The sequence below is a fragment of the Desmodus rotundus genome, chromosome 3, assembly GCF_022682495.2.
Source record: "Desmodus rotundus isolate HL8 chromosome 3, HLdesRot8A.1, whole genome shotgun sequence".
Classification (NCBI taxonomy): Eukaryota; Metazoa; Chordata; class Mammalia; order Chiroptera; family Phyllostomidae; genus Desmodus; species Desmodus rotundus.
This window is the reverse complement of record NC_071389.1, coordinates 198,803,842-198,819,081: the sequence shown is the minus strand read 5'-3', so window position 1 is coordinate 198,819,081 and position 15,240 is coordinate 198,803,842. Positions and strand designations below refer to the sequence as shown.

General features: G+C 60.8%; 1 protein-coding gene across 4 annotated transcripts in view; it reads left to right on the top strand.

Annotated features, from left to right (window-relative positions):
- SHISAL1 (shisa like 1) overlaps window positions 1-15,240 on the top strand; it is a 108,811-nt gene that overhangs the window by 48,225 nt on the left and 45,346 nt on the right. For 2 of the 4 annotated variants that reach the window (XM_053919674.2, XM_053919676.2), the window contains exon 1: window positions 4,056-4,550. The exons of the other annotated variants lie outside the window; for them this stretch is intronic. The gene's annotated coding sequence lies outside the window, so the exon portion shown is untranslated. Of the gene's footprint in view, window positions 1-4,055; window positions 4,551-15,240 lie in introns of those variants that run through there. 4 annotated transcript variants of the gene reach the window in all.

Genomic DNA, 15,240 nt, shown 5'->3' with positions numbered 1-15,240 from the left:
TTGGTGGGCGTTTTCAAAACCTCCCACAGCCTGATTCCATGTGTCTTCGGTTCGGGAATAGGGGCTTAGGGCTGGAACCCTAACATCTTAGAGGGAGGAGGTGGAACTTGGGGGTCCTTGGGAGGGTGATGGCTTCCTGAAGATGGGGACAGGGAGAAGGTGACACGGAGTCTGGAGGCCAGCAGTTGTGACCCCCTGCCCCATGCCCACCCCGGGGTCTCAGCCTCTCAGTGCCTCCCCCTTCCCTTCCTCCCTCCCTCTGGGATCTGGGGCCAGGCTGCGGTGGAATGCCTCGCGCCCCCACCTTCGGATTAAATGGCAGTGAGTTTGACGTGGCAGGTGATCTTCTCGGGAAGCCTGGCTTTAAATTTAGCTCCCTCCCCAGCCAGCCCTTTGAAAAGGCTGCTCTTCACCGACAGCACAGCGCGTGAGTCAGCCGCCAGGCCGCCCGCCCATTGGGGGGGCCGCGCCGATTGCGGGGGAGCAGTCCTCCCGAAGGCAGAGAAATAGTAAATAGGGAAGGATTAAAGGCGCCGGGGGGATGAGGAGCCCAGCGTGGTGACGGTTCTCATGGCGGTCTATGTAATTACCTGCACCCCCATCACCGCCCCTTCTCCTCCAGCACAGCCCAGCCCAGGGCAGAGACAACCCGTTTGCTGAAGGCTCCACGGAAGCCAGTGCCCCTGCCTGTCACCCCTAAGGCCCCCTGGGCCCGCCCTGCTCTGTCCCTGGATGCACCAGTGCGGAAGGCTGAAAATGCTCCCCACCCCAAAGCTTCTGTCCTACTCCTGGAACCTGGGGATGCTCCCTCTACAGCAAGAAGACAAATGGAGCTTTGCAGGTGTGATTAAGTCACGGATCTTGAGATGGGAGAATGTCCTGGATTAGCCAGGGTGCCCTCAATGCACCCACAGGTGTCCTTCTGGAAGGAGCAGGCGGGCCAGAGAGAGACAGGAAGGTGCTGGCCCTGAAGGGCGGAGGGATGTGGCCACGAGCCCGAGGCCTGCAGCCACCGGGGGCTGGAAGAACTCTCCCCTCGAACCTCCAGGGAGGTGGTCCTGCCGACACTGTGACGTCAGCCCCGTGAATCTGGCTTTGGGGTTTCTGTGAGGCAGTCCACGAGCATCATTTGAAGCCACCACGTGCGTTTGTGATCATTGGTTACGGCAGCCGCAGGAAGCCAGTGCACAGGCGTTGGAGCAGCTGATGAACTTGCCTGCGGTCATGCAGCTGCTCAGTGGCCAGGCTGAGGTTAAACCCCAAAGCCCCCGCTTTCTCCTGCCCACCCTGAAAGAACAGAGAACAGAAGGGAAATCGATGCCGATGAAATACCTACTAAGTGCCCGGCGTGCATTTACTTTGGGACAATCAGCAGGACAGCTTCCTGTTTGACACAGTCTCTCATGCAATCCTGAGGTTGGCCCTTTGAGGTGGGTGGAATCACTCCCATTTTGCAGATGAGGAAACTGAGGCTCGGGGAGGCAAAGTAGCTGTGTACAGGTACAGGGCAGGAGGCAGGGGGGCCTGGAGCACAGTGCAGGGAGCCAGCCAGCCCGGCACACAGCAGGCACATCTCAGAGGGCTGAGGAGCCCACATAGGGGCCAACCTGGCCCCCAGAGACTAGTGGGCTTAATGAGGCTGGGGCACCTGGCTGCAGAGCAGGCTGGGCGGAGTGGGCACAGGGTTGTGGAAGCCAGGAACGAGAGACTGGGTTTCAGCCTGTGGGAAGTGCGTGTTGATGGAGGTATGACCTCCCATGTGTCTCCCACCCAGGGGTGCGCTCCTTCGGGCAGTGAGCTCTTGTCTCATCTCTGGGTGTCCAGCACTGCACCTGAATCCAGGACAGGCACAGAGGCCTGCTCGGTGACACGGCGGCGGTGGTGGTGGGGGGGTGTCCTGAATGAGGAAGCTTCCAACACGCCCTGAATGCACACACACAGGTGCACAGATCCCTCACACGTGGGGACCCCCCATACCATATATACACTGTGTGCACACGTGTGCCACGTGCACGCACACACACTACACACGGTGACTGGTGAACGACCCCAGAACCCAGCTCCTGCCAGCAGAGAGCTCAGGGGACGGTCACCTCTCACCCCAAGCCCCGTCCCTTAGAGCACAAGGACCTCTGCCCTGTGTCTTCACCTCTCTGCTCCTCTGTCCCCTCTCTAATACGGGACGATTGTGGGGCCCCATCCAGGGACGTTTTGCAGGTGTGGGGGGGGGCAGTACATCATGTAACCCCCCAGCTCACTGATTCTGGCGACGTCGGTGAGGGAGGCACTGCTGCGACCTTCACCGTGGAGAGGAAAGCTGGCATTTGGGGGTTTCTGTGCCACGCTGAAGGTCACATGGCTGGCGAGCGCGCAGTACCGCCTTGCCCCAAATCCACAAGCCTAGGCACTGGACAGCACCCCTCTGCCCTTCCCCCGGCCAAGGACCAGCTGGGGCTGCAGCCTGGGCCTCACCGTGCTGAGGGGTTCACAGGCACCCTCTGCCCCTGGTTGAAGACGGTCCCCACAGCAGGGCCCACGTCCGGTCTACCAGGGTGGATTTAATGTCCAGCCCAGCACACCTGCTCAGCCCATGTCCATTGGAGGAGAGAAGGGGCATGGATTCCTGGGGTGCAGATAGGAAACTGAGGCACCCCACAGGCGTAGACTCCTGCAGGGGGCACCCTGGCGCTTTCCCACCCCATCCTCCAATTGGGTCCCCCAGGCACCCATCCAGATCCCAGTGCCATCTGCGCTGGAGTCCGAAGGTGAAAGGTCGTCCTCGAAGGGCTGTCTCAGCGAGGAGGAAGGTGCCCCAGCGAAGTGCTGGGGTCTGGGACTGAGTCCTGGGCTTCAAGGTCAGGGGTCTGAGCTGCAATCCCAGTTCTGCTCCCTGCGCAGGGGACCTCACTGCGCTGGGTGGCCCCGTCTGTAAGGTGGGGGGCCCCACCCAGTGCTGTGGTGAGGAATCAGTAACACAGCATGCAGGAAGGAAGGGCTCACCCAGTTCCCTGTAATCGCAGCCCCATCCAGGGCAGTGAGGGATTCCCGGTGACCTGCCCTCCTAGGCACTCACACCGACTCCCCCTTCCCGAACGACTGTCCCTCTGTGGGGTCCTTCAAGAGACTACAGTGTGGCCTCTCCACGACCTTCGTTACCCCTGGAGGTCACTGGGCCAGGGACAGAAGGTGGGAAAACAGGTTTACTGAGGTTGGCTCACTGGCTTGAGGCCACACAGTGAGTTTAGCACAGTCCTGTGCTGCAGGTGAGGGGTGAAGTGAGGGGCCCCAGGAATGGGGGCAGCTGGGAGGAGAGGTGAGGAGGAGGCTAGAGCGGGAGAGGAGGCCCAAGCAATGGTCTTGCTGTGGTCCGAGGAGCGGAGCTTTTCCCTAGGAAAGTGGACAGAGGGACTTGCCTGATGAGAAGAATTCTCCCACGCCAGTGCGACCCTGATGTTGACCTCGGGCAGGGTCAGACTGGAAGGAATTTGTGGCTTGACAATAACCATTGGGGGAGGCGCGGCAGGGTGGGGCTACCCTGGGGCAGGACGCAGGAGGGGCTGGGTGAGTCCCTGGAGTCCAGTCTGGCCCAGGGCTGGGGAGCCATCAGGAGCGAGGCAGGTGAGCGGGGTGGGCCTGGGGGGACAGAGGACCAGAGGCGGGGGTGGGGGGTGGGAGGGTGGAGACGATGAGAGAAAGAAGGAACGAAGGAGAGAGGAAGGAACGGAGCAAAGGAAGAAAAGGGGAGGAGAGAGGAAGAAAGGAAAAAGTAGAGAGAAAGGAGTGAAAGAAGCCAGGAAGGAAGGAAGGAAGATGCCGATAAGGATGAACCGCGGCAGGAACGAGGGAGAGGTTGCTAAAGAAATATTAAGAGAAGCACAAAGAGGGAGAGAGCGCGCGCGAGAAGAAAAGAGATTGCGAAAGGAAAAATGAGAGGAGGTGGGGGGGAGGGAGAGAGGGAGAGAGAGACACAGAGAGAGAGAGAGAGAGAGAGAGAGAGAGAGAGAGGCAGAGAGGCCGCCGCGGGCGCAGCAGAGAGGGGGAGCGCGGCGCGGCGGCGGGGCCGGCCGGCTGGGAGCCGCGAGCTCGGAGAGGGGGCAGCAGAGAGGGCGCGAGCGAGCGACCAGCGGCAAAGAGTGAAGTGGCGGCGGCGGCGGCGAGCGCAGGGCCCGGCGAGCATGAACGCGGCGGCGGCGGCGGCGGGCGCGGCGCGGGGCGCAGGGCCGGCGGGCGGGCGGGCGGCGCGGGCCGCCCAGTAGCCGCGGGCGAGCGGGCGAAGGGGCATGCGGCCGGCAGCCGGACCACCAGCCCGAGCCCCAGCGCGAGCCCGAGCCGGAGCCCCGGCGCCGCTCCGCGCCCCGCCAGCCTAGGAGCGGGCGCCTTCCCGGCGCCGGCCGGGAGCCCCCGAGTCTCCGCAGCCCCCGGAGTCGGGACAACTGTTGCGGCAGAGGCGGCACCGCGGGGGCGTGGGCGGCCCCGGGCCCCAGCAGGCGGCTCAGCCCCGCAGGCGCGGCTGCCGGCTGCGGAGCGACGAGCGAGGCGGCGGGCACGAGGTGAGCCGCGCCCCGGGAGGGTTGGGCGGGGGCTACGCGGGGGCGGGGGCGGGGGCGCGCGGGGCCGGGGTCCCAGCGCTTTGGGAAAGGGGCCGGAGGGCGGAGCTCCCGGAGGAGGAGGGTCCCGGAGAGTTGGGGGCGGTGTCTTCGGCGCCCTGGCTTCTGAGAAGAGGTGCGGAAGCCCGGGGCGGGAGGGGTGGGCGCACTTGGGGAGGCCGGGTCGGTGCGTTGGAGGTCCGGGGTGCTTTGAAAAGGGGCCGGGGACGCCCATGGGGAGAGGCTGGGGCAGGAGCCGTGTCGGGCAGACGGTGCCCTGGCACTGGGGTCCGCGCCCGGGCTCGCAGAGGTCGAGGTCGCTGAACCCTGGAGAGCACGGGGCCCGGGTCGGAGGAGCAGTCCGGGGCGCAGTGTGCCCGGACGCCGCGGCTGGGGCCGGAATCCGCGTCCGAGACGGGACCAGAGTCCGAGGACCGAGTCAGAGAGCGCAGCGAGCTGGGAGACCCGCGCGCGCCGGGAGCCGCGAGCGCACCGGACAGGGTTCCGGAGCCACGCTGGAGACGGGGCCGGTCCCGGGGGTCCCAGCCGGGTGGCGCGGGCGACCAGGAAGGTCCCTTCAAGTGCGCGCCCCTCGCTCCCCGCCCGCCGTGTGGTCCCAGCGGAGCCGCCGTCGTCTCCCGGGGCGGACTCAATATTGATCCCGCGCCTGGGGCCCGGTGGCCCGGAGGCGGCCTCGGAAGCTCATTAGCGCAAGCGGTTGCCATGACAACGAGACCCCAAGCGTCTTCAGGTTATATTCCAATTATTATCATCATTATTAGTATTAGTATTTGTTACTTAGCCAGAGGAAACAAGAAAGGAGGGAAAGAGCCAGCGCGTCCTGGCGGCTCCAACTGATGTCTCTGGAAAGAGCCGGTGCAGCCGGCCCCTCAGGGGTCGGGTTCTCAGTGCGGGCTGTCGCGTGGCACCCCTGGGGCGGTGGGGCCGGGAAGGGGGGTTATGTAATCTGCCGTGGGAGTGCGTCTGTAAGCCTCCGTTCTGCCCGCCGCTCTGGGCCTCTCTGATCTCCTGGCTTAGTGATGGCTTGTGCCCAAGGAAGCCCAGACAGGGATGTGAAGAGCTGCCAGTGCCTCCTGTCCCCTGGCTGCATGACCTTGAGCAAGGAGCTTGACCTCTCTGAGCCTCTGTTTCCCCACCGATAAAGTAGCATGGGAGCCATTCCCACCTCGGAAGGGTGCTGCCAGGTCACCCTGAGGAAGCCCTGTAAGGCCCATGTGCTACTGGCTGGGTGACCCCAGGCGGCTGCCGGTCCTTCCCTGGGCCTCAGTTTCCCAGGATTACATCGAGGCCCCCCAACCCCCACGTGACTAACACATCCTCAGGCACTGGTGCCCTTGACTCTCACTTGGCTGCGACTGAGATCCTGTGCAGCCGGCCAGCGGGGCTCGGTTCAGACCCCGGCTAGGGCGGCCTGCGGTCCTCCCCTTTCTCCGCACCACTGCTGTCCCTCCGAGTGCGGCCAGGAAGCGCGCAGCCCAGCAGACCCCTCACCTCTGGGTAGGCGGTGCGGTTTGGTGGACCCATGTCATTCAAAACCAGAGTCGGAATAACCGTAAGTCCTGGTGTTGGCCCAGGACAATCCAGGGTTGCTCAGAATCGGGGGCCACCTCCGCCACTGCCCCCGGCTGTGTGACCGCTCAGCACAGACCCCTCTCTGTAAGCAGTGCGTGTCTCCAGAGAGGCTGTTGGCTGTGCCTGTCCTGGCTGGGAGTGGAGTGCAGGGCAAGAGGTGGCCAGAGAGTCCCATGCTGCCAGGCGGAGCTGCCCCTGCCGGTGCAGGCTGAGTCCAGGTGAGGGTCCTGCCTGTCCTTTAAGGTCACCAGTGCTCTGAGCTCCTGGCCCTGTCTCAGGCATCTGGGCGGAATCGCACTGCCTTCCAGGGACGGTGAGGGGAAGCCGTCTGGCTTGGAGCTGTGTGTGTGTTGGAGCAGATGTGTGTGTGAGAACGTGTGTGGTGTGTGAGTGTGTGTGTGTCCCACTCCCGTGCTCCCAGCCCACCCGGCCTGGGTCTTATCGGGGCAGCTGGACCGGACAGGAGGGGGAACAGAACCTGTGCTGCTCAGACCTTCCTGAGTGGGAGAGAGAGGGAGTGAGGCTGCTGCAGGGACATCAGGGGGCCTCTGAGAGCCACTCCCTTGGTCATCCACTGTCCATCTGTCCGTCCATCCATTCCTGCACTCCCCTTCAGCCAGCTCAGCAAGCCACCATGTCTGCCGCTGAAGGCGTTTTTAGCTCTGCTCTGGGCAGCTCTTGAGAAAACTGCCCCCGGCTAGTCAGTGGGGTTGGAGCTAGGCCTGGGGAAAGCCAGCTTGGCGGAGCACAGGTGGGGAGCGGCTGCCCCAGAGAGCCTGAGGAGGGTTCGGCGGGGAGCCCGGTCCAGAGGCAGGCATGAATCAGCCAGAAGGGAGGGGAGGTGGGGTGTGTCAGGGGTAGGGCTGCTGGCCTAGTGAGCAGCTGGAGCCGGGGCCAGGGTAAGGGAGCTGGGGCCTCCACCACCCCGCTTGGGGAGGGTTCAGACAGCAGAGGTGGGTCGGGGAGGGTGGAGGACAGGGTTGGAGCTTGGGGGCTTACACCACCTGTGGGTGGGAGCTTGTGGGTGGGGTAGGCAGAGGGTGGGGTAGTTTGGACGCAAGGAATCTGGTTTCCATCTCTAGGATAAGCCGTCACAGCCGGCCAGCCTCTCCTCCCTTCCGTCTGTGCTGTGCGAGGGGAGTGCCTCCGGCCAGGTCCTCGGCTTCTGGGAAGGGAGGAAGCAAGCGCACACAGACCTGGTGCTTTGTTGTCTGCGTCTGTCAGTCGTGTCCCTGACACACGTGCGAGGCTGCACCTGTGAAGCCGTAGGATGGCACCTGCTGGTGAAAGCCCGCTGCGCCCCTGCGTGCTGGCACGGTGCTGGCCAGGCGCCGAGCCCCCTCATCTCACGGACCCTCCCGCCGCCCCTGTAAGCTGGTGATTACTGATTCTGTTGTACACATGAGAAAATAGGCTCGGAGAGGTTAAAATAGCCCAGGGAGGACCCCACTCCTAACCACTGCACCACACCGCCTGGAGCCCGACCCGTGCTTGATGGCGGTCCCCGGGGCTCTTTGGACACAGGGCAGTGAGCCACTGCAGGTCAGGATCTCTGGGTCTCACATGCTGGTCATTGTCCTGCTTATCCACTCTGGACGGACCCAGAGTGAGGCCCGTCTTACACTCAGAAGAAAGATCCCACCTCTCCTCTTGGGGAGGCTCCGCCTCTGTTAGCTCAGCCTGCGTGGCTTTAGCTCCCCCCCTCCGAGTCCCACGGAAGAGTCGTACCGATTTTAGAATGAACCAAGAAGCCCACCCCCCGAGAGGCTTTTCCCAGCCTAGCTGCTCTTTCTAGAAGTTACTGAAACAACAGTCAGCCCCTAAGAACAGTGAGGCCTGCTGCCTAAACACTCTTCCAGAAGGTGGGGTCGCAGACACTTTGGACCCAGTGAACTCCAGCAGAGTCACTGCAGCCCTGCCCAGCCTGGGCCGTGCTCTGCTGGGGGACGAGGTGTGCCCCTCGCTGCTGCTGTGGCTCTCGCCCGGCTCCTTGCGTAGACACGACCAGGACTTGGATGTGTTTGGTGACTGACGTGGGCCTGGCCCTGGTAGTGTCCCTCCTCCCCGGAGTCAGCTTGGCCCACTCCAAACAAGCCCCTCCCCCTCTTCTCCTTGGCTCTGCCCTGGCTGGACACTTGGGGCGGCTCTGATGGGCTTCTTGACTTCTCCACTCACTGACAAAAACTTGCCCTCTGGACCTGGGCTTTCCGGTTCTGCAGGGCTGGGGCTGAGAGTAGTGGTGGGGACGGTTCCGGTAGGGGCTTCAGCATGGGAGTCCCCACTCTGCATAGATTATGGTTGGGGGGAGGGGCGAATACAGGGACCCAGCGGGAGGAGGCCCGTGTGCTCCGCTGTGGTGGAGGGAAGCCGGGAGTGGCTGCTGCGTGGCCTGTAAGGGGCCTTGGGGCTTGTCTGCTTGCCCGTATACAGAGGGGGACACTGAGGCCCAGAGCACGCTGATGACGTGCTCAAGGTCACTGGGAATGGAGCGCCCTGGAAGGACAAGGATGCTCACGGACAGGATGCAAACCTCTGAGGCCTCCGCCTAGAGTCGGGGGAGGGGTGCAAACACTCCGTGGAAGATGAAATTTTCACTGAAGGCCCCAAGGCTCTCCCTCCAGAAACAAGCCTTCAGAATCTCCCCCTCCCTGGCCATCCAAGTGGAAAAGCAGAAGCCAGATGACATGCAAATACCTCCCGCCCGCATTTCGCATTTCCCACGTCAGACATGAATGGAGCGCTCCCGTGCGCGTCCCCGACAGCCCGCCTCCTTCGCTCCCGCCTGGGGCGCGCCCTCCCTTCACCGCGCATCTGTCCACACGCACGGCCAACTCCGCAGAGGCACGCAAACTCGCCTTCCAGAAATTAAGAAATAATGCGCGAGTTTCTCAAATTACACCCATTTAACACTGAATTAAGTTATGGAAGCTCTAACAGAGCCCTGGGAGGAAAAATAATTTTTTTTTTTTGTTCACACTTCCCTGGAAAATGAGACAAACCGTGATCTTTTAAAACCCAGCTACATAATCTGATTATTCCTCGCTGGCGGCTGCAGAGACGCGCCCGCGAAGAGGGCGCTCTGGCTCCGCTGGGCTGAGATTTGCATTGGGAAATTGGGCTGGGAAAGTTTTTCCTCTGCGACAAATCCCCAGCTCCTGGTCGCTTAATGGGCTCAAAATAAAGTGTCGCTTTCTTAGACGTTGGCACAAATTAAAAAGCAAATTTCTTCCATACTCCAGTGCGAGCGTTTCCTCCCTGCCTCCTTGGGCGGGTTACAGAAGCCACGGAGATTTGCTTTCACTTTGGGCTCCTTCTGTTCTTTGGGAGAATCTTCTGTGCGCAGCTGGTTTTGCAGAGCCACGGCAAATGCATCTAGCTTTCATCCATATTTCCAGAACACCCACCCTGTGCCCCACCCAGTGCTGGGTCCAGGAGACAAGAGATGATTAAAATAGGACCCCCCTCCCGGTGGGGTGTGAAGTATGCTTGTTACAGGCAGGAGAACAGAAGGAAACCAGACGTCTGTGGGGCCCCCCCCTGCCTGAGTGGTCAGGGAGGGCTTTCTGGAGGCGGTAACTTTTGGCTTGGGTCCTGAAGGGTGGATAGGAGGGTGCCAGGCAGAAGGGGCAGAGGACACTTCAAGAACAGGAGCAGCCTGAGGGGAGTCTTGAAGTGGGTTTCAGACAGGCACGCCTCCCAGGGGCACCTTCAGATTTTGTTGCTTGCAGTTTTATTTCTCACAAAGCCCTTTCATATCCATTGTCTTCGGGCACCCCCAGGCAACCCGAGGGGAGAGCCAGGTGGCCAGGGTCACCGCCAGGTGGGGCTCAGGGCTCAGGATCACAGCCTTCAGGTGGGGGTCGAATGTGGTAAGCCATTATATGGAAATTCTAAAAAATCCAAGAACCACAGACACTAGCACCAAGCCTACAGTGTTCCCTCTCTCTCTCCATCTGAGCCTTGTTCCTCCTCCTCAGGTGCAGGCTCTGAGCCTCGGTCTCTGCATCCAGGCAGTGGGGGGATGGAGCCTCTCTTTGCCCATTTGCCGGAACCCTAGCATCATTCCAGTGGTGTTGAGCCTTCAGCTAAGTGAGAGTCCAGCACAACCCCTCCTGAGCTTGCTTTGGAAAGCCTTTGTTGTTTAGATTTTGCAGGGAGCAGGGAGGGAATGGCGTCATCTGGGTGTAACTGTGCAGAATCTGATCCCTGGGACCAAGAGGCCTCTGGGGAATGAGTGGAGCCTCTGAACTAAGGCCCTTCATCAGGGCAACGGGCAGAGCTGCAGGCGGGCTCCTGGCACCAGTCCCCCAAGGGCAGCCTGGAATCGCAGAGGCTGTGCCCGGGGCTCCACCCTGGAAAAGTTCCCCTGTGCTCGTTCCTGACTCCGGGACCCTGGGCAAGTCATGTAGCCTCTGAGCCTCAGTTTCCTCAACTGTAAAACAGGTTGTTGTGCGGACCCGGTAAGACACATTTGCTGGAGGTGCTCAGTGAGCAACGTGCACTCGAAACCACGGCAGCGACGGCAGCGACATGTGGTCTCCCTTTAGCACTATTACCAGGAACTTCCTGCTGACTCGTTCACATCGCTCCTGGCGCTCGGGGAAAAGGCCAGGCAGGATCCTCCTGAACCCCTGGAGCAGGGGATTGATGTTGGTTGTTGACTGAGAGAGGACATGAAGCAAGTGAGCTGTCAGACTGCGAGGGGGCTGCCCAGCGGGGCGCAGCTGCCCAGTGCGCACTCGGAGCCTCCGTGTCTTTGCTTCAAAATGGGGATAGCACCCACCTCACAGGGGCCATGTGAGAGTCACAGGAGTTGTTCGAGGAAGGTGCTCGGTGCAGGGACTGGCATGCAGCACATGCTCAGTTAATGTCACTGGTACGGCGATCACTGCCGTGACATTGAATGCAGACACCCAGGGGACACGGGAGCAGAGGGGTTCTCTCTGTCCTTGAAGGACAGAGGCTGCCTCGTGCCTGACTTAGCTCTGCGGCCAGCCCCTAGCCCGGGTGTCTTTGGACACGTCTGTGAATGAAGGTGTGGACGGATGGATGGATGGGTAGGCGGATAGATGGATGGATAGGCAGATGGATAGATGATGGGTGGATGGATGGATGGATGGATGATGGATGCATGGGTAGGTGGCTGGATGCACAGCTGTATGGATGGACGGATGAGTGAATGAGAGACGGCTGTGAAGAAACATCGAAAGCCTAACATCGGGCAGCACAGGAAGGGAGCAAAGGACTGGGGTGGAGGCTTCCCTTTGGGGGCTGTGAGCAATGAGGCAGGATGAGTCTTGTCACTAGATATAATCTCTCTTCTCTGAAGGAACATTTGTTGTCCCCATTTAAGGGGACTGGAGGTGGTGGCCCAAGCCTAGGAGCCCAGACCTGGTGGTGTCCTCAACGGTTCGGATCTGGAGCTGGACAGAGCTGTGGCTTCCGTGTCCATGTGTCTCTGAACCATGGGTCCCTCCATAACACAGGGACAGCGCTGTCTCCCTCTGGGGCCATCGTGGGGTGCCAGGCAGACGTGTTTGAGTGTCCTTTGTAATTTGTAAAGCTGCAGTAGTCTCCCCTTCCCTGAACTTCACTTCCCGTGGTTTCCGCTCTCGCGGTCAACCAAAGTCCGAAATATTACATGGAAAATTCCAGAAAGAAACAATTTATGAGTTTTAACTTGTGCACCTTCTGCGTAGTATGATGAGATTGCGGACCATTCTGTAGTGTGATGAGATTTCCGTCCCACCGGGGCCGGGAATCGTCCCTCCGTCCAGCGTGCGCCCGCTGCAGACGCTCCCTGCCTGAGTCACGAAGCCGCTGCCTCCGGTGTCGGATGGGCTGCAGGGGCGTTGTAGTGTTGGTGGTCAAGGCGCCCTCATTTCATTGTTACAGTTGTTCTGTCTTGTTGCAGTTGGTGGTGTTACTCTCTCACTGAGCCACACCTGCAGGTGAACTTCGCCGTGGGTGTGTCTGTACAGGAAAAATGTGGCATAGGGCTCTGTACCGTCTGCAGTCTCAGCCATGCACCGGGGATCTTGGAATGTGTCCCCTGATGATAAGGTGGTGCGGCTGTACTGTGACAATCTGGGGAGGTGTTTGGGTTCCCTAGGGAGGGTGACAGTTGCACAGGTTTTTGGAGCGGGGATGGCGTGGGGCCGGCCAGCCTGTGGACTGTCTGATTCCGGCCTGGGAGCCAAGGCAAGGGGTCAGGAAGGGTGGGAAGGAGGGGCCACCAATCGGTGGGGGGGGTCAGGCCCTCTGGGAGCCACAGAGCAGTCCCAGGGATGTGTCCAAGCCCCCCAGGGGCCCCGATCTGCTGGGGAGACCCCCACCCCTGTCCTCGCTGAAGCCCTGTCCCAGGCGCCAGCAAACACTCCTGGCTCCCTGGACTGTGAGCCGGGCGGGGGCGGGGGGGGGGGGTTCCGTTTCCTCCCAAGGCTTGGAGAAGGGACGTGACTTCCTCGCGGCAGAGCCAGGACTCAGGCCCCCTCCTAGGGGCAGGGCCCCCACTGTGCTCGCCCCTCACTGCTGTGCAGCCTCACCCAGCTCCTCCACACTCTCTGCCTCTGCTCTGTCCTCTGTGAAATGGGGTCCCCAGCGTCTGGGCCAGGGGGCCTGAGGCAGAGTGTCCAAGGACGGAGCCCTCCACATGCTTCCCCTCGTCTGTCAGCATCACTGTCACTTAAATTCCTTTTATTTGGGGGCCCAGGAGGAGCCAGCGAGGAGCAGCACTGGGGTGGCCCCAGCGTTGTCTGGGCCCAGAGGTCAAGGGCAGCAGGGCCTTGTACCTCCAAAGTCTGGGTTCACCGCTGCTCCTCAGGAGGGGCCCAGTGTCAGACCAGAGTGGGTAAGCCATTTGGGTGGTGCAGGCCACGTGATCACTCACTCCTGAGATGGCTCCCAAGGCCCGAGTCAGCAGGCCCACGGTCAGCAGGGAGACTGGGCACAGCGCCCTTGGTGCCCAAGCTGGGAGTCCTGCGGGAAGGACTCTGCCAGTGTGGGTTATAACAGAGGATGGGGAGCCATTCTGCCTGGGGCGAAAGGGTGGAGCTTTGGGGAGGTGGAGGCTGAGCTGATGGTGTTGAGGAACAAGGGATGGGGGCACTGAGGCAGAGGGGACAGTCCATGTGGGGCCCAGAGGAAGGAGCGTGGGCAAGCCCCCGGCCCTTGGCTGTCCCGTGGCTTCCGTGGAAAGCTAAGCAGGCGAGGCGTGGGAGTTGGCATGAACTGACCCCTGAGGACTCAGGGAAGTGAAGGCATTTGCACTTACTCCGTGGACCAAGGATGGCGGGTGTGTGGCGTGAGGGCCGCAGCTGGCCATTGCTGGGTCTGTGGCAGACACCGCCAACCGATCCTTCACAGCCCAGGTGGCAGGGCAGCCCCCAGCAGTTGGTCCTGCAGGGCCCGGGATGCACCTGTTTGTCCTGCCGCTGTGGTCCACAGGGACAGTGACAGTCCTTCGTGGTCGCTGAGGGTACAGAGCTCAGCCCTGCAAGCAGAGTGCTTTCCTGAGGGGAGAGCAAGGCTGGCTGCAGCCTCTGACTCCACTCGGGCCACAGGTTCCCGTGTGGCCCGCCGCCCGCAGTGCCCGGCGAGTTTGGTCCCTCAGAGACAGCAAAGCCTTCTCTTCCAGAGAAGTCCCAGGGAGGTTTGCACATGAGTACAGCCTGGGACCCCCACCCCAGCACCCTCGTGAGCCCCTGTCTGTCCCCTGCAAGTCCCCAGGGCAGCCCAGATGTCCGGCCAGGGCCTGGCCAAAAAGCAGAGTCACTGGGGGAGGGCCAGGGCCTGGCAGAATTCTGGGAAGGCCTAGGGAAAGATAAGGAGACTCTTCTCCTGAAATTCAAACAATTGGACAATCTGTTCTGGATCGATTTAGAAGCACTGAAGTGAAAGAAGGAAAAAAAAATACCCCAGAAAATACAGTGTGAAAGCTATTTTCTCTCTCTCGCAGCTGGGAAGAGGGATGAGCTGGCGTTTATTTTCGGACTGTCCAAGGCTGTGGCCGGGGCCTCTCACCTTCTTGCTGCCCCCTCCACCACTGCCCTAATACACTCGGTCCTGCACCCCCGGCCCCTCCTCCTGCACGCCCAGTGCTGGGCTGGCAGCGGGGCCTCAAAGGGGCGTCAGCCTGCAGGGGCCTCGGTCGTGGGTCGCGGACGTAGCCAAGGTAGCTGCCCTGAGGGAGGTCTCTCCCGGGCAGATGGGGGGTGGGGGGCATGGCCCCTCCGTGCCAAGGACAGGTGTGTTCGTGTAGCTCAGCCCCGTGCTCTTGGGGTCTAGAGTTGGGACTGGTGTGTATTGGGCTGGCCAAGTGCCCGTTACTTTTTTCCATTTGATGGCTTTCGTATCGCCCACTTGTCTTTAACTTCAATCTAAACAATTTTGTTAGATTGTATTGTGACGGCTGGCCTATCAAGGTGCATTTCAAAAAACTTAACAAAATTGGTGCATTTTCATGCAGCCATTTCAATATTGAAGATGGAAGAAAATGTGCAACATTTTCGGCATATGATGCGTTACTACTTCAAGAAAGGTAAAAATGCAACCGAATCACAAGAATAAAGATTTGTGCCGTGTGTGGAGAAGGTGCTGTGACTGATCGAACGTGTCAAAAGTGGTTTGCGAAGTTTCTTGGTACTATCGACATTTTGGCCAAATTATCTCTTTGCTGTGGGGCCGTCTCATGCATTGGGAGATGTTTAGCAGCAGCCCTGGCCTCTACCCACTAGAAGGCAATAGCGGGAGACAGCCGACATTCTCAAAATAGCCAAGTCAATAAAGTTATTGGTGAAAATGAAAAAGGAGTCTTTTAGTTTACGGGAAAAACCTAAATGGACTCTTTGGCCAACCCGATAGTGGGCACTCGGTAAAAGTTTCCTGCCGGAATGGTGGATGAAAGGCAGAGCGGAGGGGAGGTCGGGGGCAGGAAGGAAACCGGGGCTTTGAATGAAGCAACTGCTCACAGTCACACGTCTGCTAGTGGCGGAGGCGGGATTGGGACCAGATCTGCCACCCCAAGACTGGGTGTCCCCCACCGCACCTGTCCCTGGGGCTC